Genomic DNA, 7,150 nt, shown 5'->3' with positions numbered 1-7,150 from the left:
CCACATTGTCTGCGAAATATTACAAGTTAAGTGAAGCTTTCGCATTGTTAAAGTGGCTTTGGTTTGACATGATTGAGTTCACTTGCATCCACAACACAAGGTTCAGTTAAAAACACCCATAAGAAATGCGGTTTTAGGTTCAGCCTGTTTCGGCCGAAATTATTCGGCCTTGTGGCCGAATATTCGGTTTCGGCCTGAACCTTTTTAGGCGGGTTCGGTGCATCACTAGTATCAACTACCAACACATAAATCTTAACTGATATAGTGCAGAAACAATAAAGAAGCTTACATGATCAGAGAGAAATGAAATCAACAAACAATGACTATAACTCTAATGGCATTTGAGTTATGCATAGTTGCAATCATAGATTATCACAAAATAGCCGTATTCTTTTCAACATTAGCTGAGAATGCATCTTTACACAATTCTGTGGTTGACGGCAACCAGCCCACTTTGCAATGGAACAGAGCTTAGTCACATTCCAAGTGAAACAGTTTGAAAGCAGTAATATTAGACTTCTTTAGATTTGAACGATAGTATGCTCTTCAATATATCATTATCACTGCAATAAAAAGTTTAGCAGAATGCTGAGATTTCTACAAGCAACAATTCTAACACCAAAAAGTCATTCATGCAGTTGATGTGCTGATGGCTTCATGCCACTTGCACAGATCAATCAAGTTTCCAATGTGTTTTAATTTTTCTTTTACTGCAATCCGATTCACACACTTTTGATTTAGTGATCCAACATTGGACTGTCAGGTATTGTGACATCTGACACGCCACATATTGCACTTCACAATTAATTAAAAAGAAGGCAGAACCGACTCACCATACTGGTAGTCTCAATAACTATTACATGCACACAAAGAGTCAAACGTTTTCTACTGGCTATTTTCTGTACATAAGCCTTAAAAACTTCTGACGCCGTACCTTGACACTTGCGGTTTCGCCATATCCCGTTTGCAAAAAAGAAACACTTTCTGAGACCTGCGGAACTTCGTCTAGAAACTGCTTGTAACTTTCTTACCATTTTGCTCATTCACATAACAACTACCTTGTGACGTCATGTACCAAGGTTTTCGAATCTGGCCGAGTGGTTTTTGCAAGAGTATAGAAAATACTTTTTGGTTTGTGTTTGTATTAAATCTGGGTATAATATAAAGTCGGTTTAAACAATCAATACAAAACCGAAGCCCGTAAATTTGCTACATTTAGCTGATAACAAAGGCTTAAGCAATTTTTCGCAACGACTTTTTGTGGACACTGGTGACTGGACAAACTGTTTTTGTGTGACGTATAAATGTGAGTTGATTGTGCGTTTAGTACCCAGGTAATTACTGATTTGCCTATAGCAGGTGTCATGGGCGCCGGCCTACCAACATTTTCTCGAAAAACGTGAAAAACGATAATGATCTAAGAAGGGAAGTTTAGATAGTGTCTGAACTATCATGTCTAAACAAGCGACTTTAACGATATCTACTTTATCTGGTGTTGTTTTTATAACCTCTGCCATTTTTATGCTTTTGAATCGGACAAAATGGTTAATAGTTGCGTGATTGTACGGGGATTTTTCATCGTTGACGCAACCTACTGCATATATCTTGTGTCGTGTGTACATGATTACTTGATATAGTAATCTGCCCCTGCAAGTGTGTATTTGTCAAAATTTGACACAACCCACAAATGTGCAATAAGACAATAATTATGTAAATGTCACTTTTTTTGTTGCGTAACAATTGTGATTTTGGCACCAAATTATGTCGTAACAACTACAAGTGTGTTGTAACAACTTGAGTGTTTGGGTTAACGAAGCAGTTGCAATTGATTGGAGAGATTTAAAAGTTCCTACTGACTACTATGATGAAGAACATGTACATATATGCTACGTTTTAATGTTGTAAGAACTAGATGTTGCTTAACAATAAAACTCATAACTATAAATATGTTGTAAATGTGTCAATCAAATCGCATGAAGAAATTGCGTTATTGATTTGTGTCAGTGGGAGCCTAAATAAATAAAACAGTCGATCATGTACGTCTAGTTCTTACAACATTAAAACGTAGCATAATGAAAATTTTCGTCGATCTTTACGACAAGCAAGTTGGGCATCCCTGGCCTATAGGACCTACGTTTTGTAGGTCTTTTAATTTATATTTAAAATGCGATGCCAGTTAACGAATGATGGCAAAATAAGCTACCCGTTGCTGTAAAAAGCAGTGTTTCATACCGGAACGGAACGGAACGTTATAACGGAACGAAATAAATATTTTTTGTCTCAAATACCGGAACGAAATACCGAAGCAAAATTATTAAAAATACCAGAACGGAACGAAGTACCGTTATTTTTTATTCCGGTATTTCGTTCTAGACATTTTACATTAAACAATTGCTGAAAAATTCGCGCTGTTAAGCTATAATAAAAATTGAAGCTCCTACAATTTACATCCGTTTGGCCATCATTGACAAATGTTATGTGACGTAACAAATAATACCGACTATAATTTTTGTGTGTTGCAACTTTCTTTCTTTTTTCGCCTAACAGTTGTAAAGACCACGAAGAAATGTTCTTTTGTTTAGACCGAAACACCGAAAAATACCGTTATAAATTTATTTCGGTCAGACCGGAACGAAATGAAAATATCGGTCCAGAACGAAATAACTAATTTGCTTAGAACGAATAACGTTATTTGGTTTCGTTCCGTTCCGTTATAAAACACTGGTAAAAAGTGAAAACATTACTGCGATGCTAATAGGCGAAATATGCATATACTTTAGCTTTATCTACTGATTCTGTTTCTTCGGAAACCTGTTTCCATATTTATAGTTGTACTTGGAAAAAAACGGTTATCGTTTTTAAGTATGCTGCATATGTCAGAGGGTCAAATACCGCTCAATCGCATTACGTTGTTTTAAAGGACATAAGTTATTAATTTTTTAATTACCTTTCTCTGAAGCTTTTAGCCGGTGAGCCGCCATTGCCAATAACAGTTTAAGGGGCCAATAAATATGAAAACTAAAATGCACCCAATTACGTGTAAACTTATACTGTTTTTATGAAGCTAAAAAAGTCAGTAGTTGTTCTTGATAGCATTTTGGTTCTCTCTTTAAGGATGGCAATACGGTATGGCACGTATATTGCGTTTGCTGTACTATAGCCTACCTCGTTGCCAGGAGCGTAGGCTACCATACGACCATACTTTACCAAATGTCAAAACCTTACCGCGTAGCCTACCCTACCTTAAAAAAAATCGGGATCAGATTTAAATCAATTTTACGATAATGACTTGCACTTAAGTGAGTGGAGACTAAACAAGCTGCTCCATTCCAAAACTCGCCCATTCGGTAAGGTGGATGTAGGCTATATATATTCTACGTGGGCTCGTGGAGCTACATTACCCGTGTTATTTTTACAGCATACCTTTTTAATGTCAATCCTTGGTGAAAATGAATTCGCAATTTCTCCGATAGCGTTTTTAAGAATTTTTAAGTGGTTAAAATCACATGCGAAATACTGAATTTGGCATTGAATGATTCACACCACACACGCGTCTTTTGAGCAAAATTTAATTTTTTGTGCACTTTTTAAACTGCAGAACGACACAATTACTTTCCCGACCAGCCTACTGGCAACCGCTTACGAATAGTGAATGAATCACAAGTTCTGAATTTTGCGCTTTTTCCATAAGACAGTTGTCAAAGCCTAGGGCCAAGCAAACTGATTTAAGTTACGAGTAGGCTCAAATATCTTTTTAGCCAGGTATAGCGGTAATTTTGTTATATCTTTAAGGTCAGTGTAACTACAGCCACAACGATGATCCTTATAAGCAAAAAGTACAAAGAATTGGAATCATCAACATTTTTGTCTCCTGGTCTAGAAAAATGGCACTGCGATGAAATGCGATAAACAGCTCTAAGTGCAGGTTTTGGTCAATTTCAATATTTTTTTGCAAATGGAAACGATTAAAAAACATATTTAGTCAACATCTGTTTTGCGTATCAGTAACGTAGTAGCCATGGGCGTCCACAGGAAAAAATACAGGGGAGGGCAATACTATCGTCACATCGCCGTTCGACAAAACGGTGTTTCAGAAAAAAATGGGACGCGCCCCTCTGCGGACGCCCATGGTATAATAGTAGCGTATATGCTTTTGGCAGGGTGGAGCGTAGCACGGTACCTACGCATCGTACTTCTTAATAATTTTGGCTGCGTAGCCTACATAACCGAAACATTTTCCATATCAGTTTCTCTTTTGATGAGGCCAATCTGGTTCTGACTATACTGTTCGAGTAGGGGCCCCAAAATTGCTTGCACTAGCTCATGTTTTTTCCTATCCAGGCCCCAGCTTTAGTCAACTAATATTATGCGCTGAGGGCGCATTCTGAAAACTGCATATTTTTTCTGTCATGCAGCCTACTTATAGCATACGCATACGGTATACCATGTTTTCAAAATTTTAATGGGTATGGTTTGACAAAACAACTAAAAAGGTTGAAAAGCACGTAATTGCGCTTGTCTTCCAGTGTATTTATTGCAACTCATAAGTTAGTTATTGCCACAATATAAAGTGCTCCTCACTTGTGCACTTCAAGGTTTTATTTTTTTGCAAGCGTGATGGTGATAATGAAATTTGCCTATGAATGAGTTTTAGCAATTGTATGCGCCTAGTGCTGCGACCATGGGCGTCGGCTGCGACCATGGGCGTCGAAATTTTGTCGAAAAACCTGATGAATGAAAAAGTATCATATACTTAATTGAAAGAATTAAAGGAGAGAAAGTCAGTGCACATAACTACATGATAATATCGTAATCCATCCATGTAGGCCTAATTAGTCATACATGTGTTAAAACTTGCCTCCTGCAAAATTTTCTGCCCGCGCCCATAGTAACGTTTTTTCTCCTTTTTAAACAGAAAGTACCAGCCATTTTTTCAAACATTTTGTAACTTTTAACAGGTTATAGAATCAGTGGTCTTCAACCTTTTTTATAGGCGACCCCAATTTAAGGGAAAATGAAATCAAAATTTACATACGACCAAATTTTTTTTCAACACTGAGAAAAATGTTTTTAGTAATGCTGAACCAAAAGAACAATTACACAAGCTGTACATAATTACAAACAAATATGGCGATACAAAAGTATTACAAAAAACTGGCTGTACAAAAGTATTACGAAAAAAGTTTTTAAGGCGTTTCATTTAAGACATAAACCCAATTTTCAGAACACAAACTTGTCAAATTGTTCAACATTTAATTTGCACTGTTAGTGAGATGTTTGCGCCTGTATACTGTCCACAAGTTTTTGAAGCCACGACTTGACTTTGCACAAGCTTAACCGCATGTCATGCTCCACTTCCAATCGATTACGATGTTTCGTTTTTAATACACTCCTTGCACTAAATCCTGCTTCACACAGCCACGTGGTTGAAAACGGGATTAGAAAAATTTGGCATAGTAGGGTACGTTGCATAAATAACTATTCACTCGTTCTGGTGTCACCTTAAATAATGCAAACTTATAGTGTTGGGTCATAATACACGTTGTCGAAACCCATTGTTACGCGATAAGGGCATTTTCTGTTTTTCCACTACCACGAAAAGGAGGTAGCAAGCTGTACTACAAAACAAGAGCAAAAGTTGCGATATAAAAGAACATAATATTAGTTTCATTTTCTGTAATCAATTTTGAAAAGCAATAAATTAAATTCGGCGACATGTTGCGACCCCAGAAAAAGTTTAGGCGACCCCACTTTGGGTCGCGACCCATAGGTTGACGACCACTGTTATAGAACACAAGACGTTTTGTGATCACAATTCACTTATCCTCTAGGGACTTCCCCTATGAAATTGTTTTGTCAGTGTATTATTTTGCACCAACACAAGTTCTGCCAAAGCAGGCAGTGTTTCAAATAATAATCATGCCAAAATAATTAAGTTCGGAAAAGTTTATTTTAATGTTTTTTCCTTTGATTTTTATCAAAAAATTGCTAAAACCATATTCAATAAAATTGCGACCCTAATAAAATTTATTTTGCGCTGTTTTTTTGTGCAAATTTCTGCAACGACAAGAGCATGTTTACCATTTGGGCTTTTGCAGCTAACTTCAGGTATTCCAACCGCTATATACGTTTTCAGTCAAACATTTCCGGATCGGTAAAGCAGTATAGGCCTAGTGGGCAAGTTGATCAAACCGTTAGTAGGATATTGTTCTTCTAAATACGTACTTTTTGACAAAATGTAGTTTTACACTTGTTCGCGTAAAAGATCGACGAGTGTTCTTTAGTTTCTCGAATCGATTAACAAAAACATTCCTAGTTAAATATATGTTTGAACTAAATATTTTTGGAATCTAATCAATGCTGTTACTACTGCTGATAGCCTACTCCATTGCGTTCGGTCGATGCTGGTATTAAACAAACATATCGTTTGTTACCTGGTAGGTTGCATGTTTAGTTTTTTGTCTCACTGGTGTAAATAGTAATACGAATTACAAGTTTGAGCTGAATTGACACCACATCGTGCTAATTTGGTGAAACAATACGATAAACAACACCATTTGGCGATTGCAGCTGGCTTCACTACAGGACGCGACCAAGGTGCTTTTAGTAGGTTCGCAGTCAACATCTTATACAAAGTGGATTAAACCAGTGGTCGGCAACCGCCGGTCCGCGAGGAGTTCTTTACCGGGCCGTATAATTTTTCAGGTTAATTGCTATAAAACATTTTGCCCATGTATCCCAGGGATGATAAACTAATTTAAGCGTTTTTATTGCTAAATATTTGTAGTTTTTATGAAGACTGGTCCGCGATAAAATTCCACTTTCAAAAACGGTCCGCAGTGCAAACAAGGTTGCCGACCCCTGGATTAAAATACAGAAGTAAAATGGGTAAAGAGCATATTATTCAGGGTTTTCGAAAACTTTGTAGCCTACAGACCACATTATACGGATCAACAATTTCGAACTTCAAAAGTAGCGACAACCACAGCCTACCCACAAAGTTTTACGGGTTGACTAAGATTCACAAAGTCAAGATTCACCAGAAACACCCACTAAAATCCATTTCCTTTTTAACTTTATTCCCCAATTTAATCGACTATTTTACATACTATTTGTCTATACTCTATATTAAGGTTTTTACGATTACGGA

Source organism: Phallusia mammillata, chromosome 2 (assembly GCF_965637545.1).
Source record: "Phallusia mammillata chromosome 2, kaPhaMamm4.hap1.1, whole genome shotgun sequence".
Taxonomy (NCBI): domain Eukaryota; kingdom Metazoa; phylum Chordata; class Ascidiacea; order Phlebobranchia; family Ascidiidae; genus Phallusia; species Phallusia mammillata.
This window is presented reverse-complemented; position numbering follows the sequence as displayed.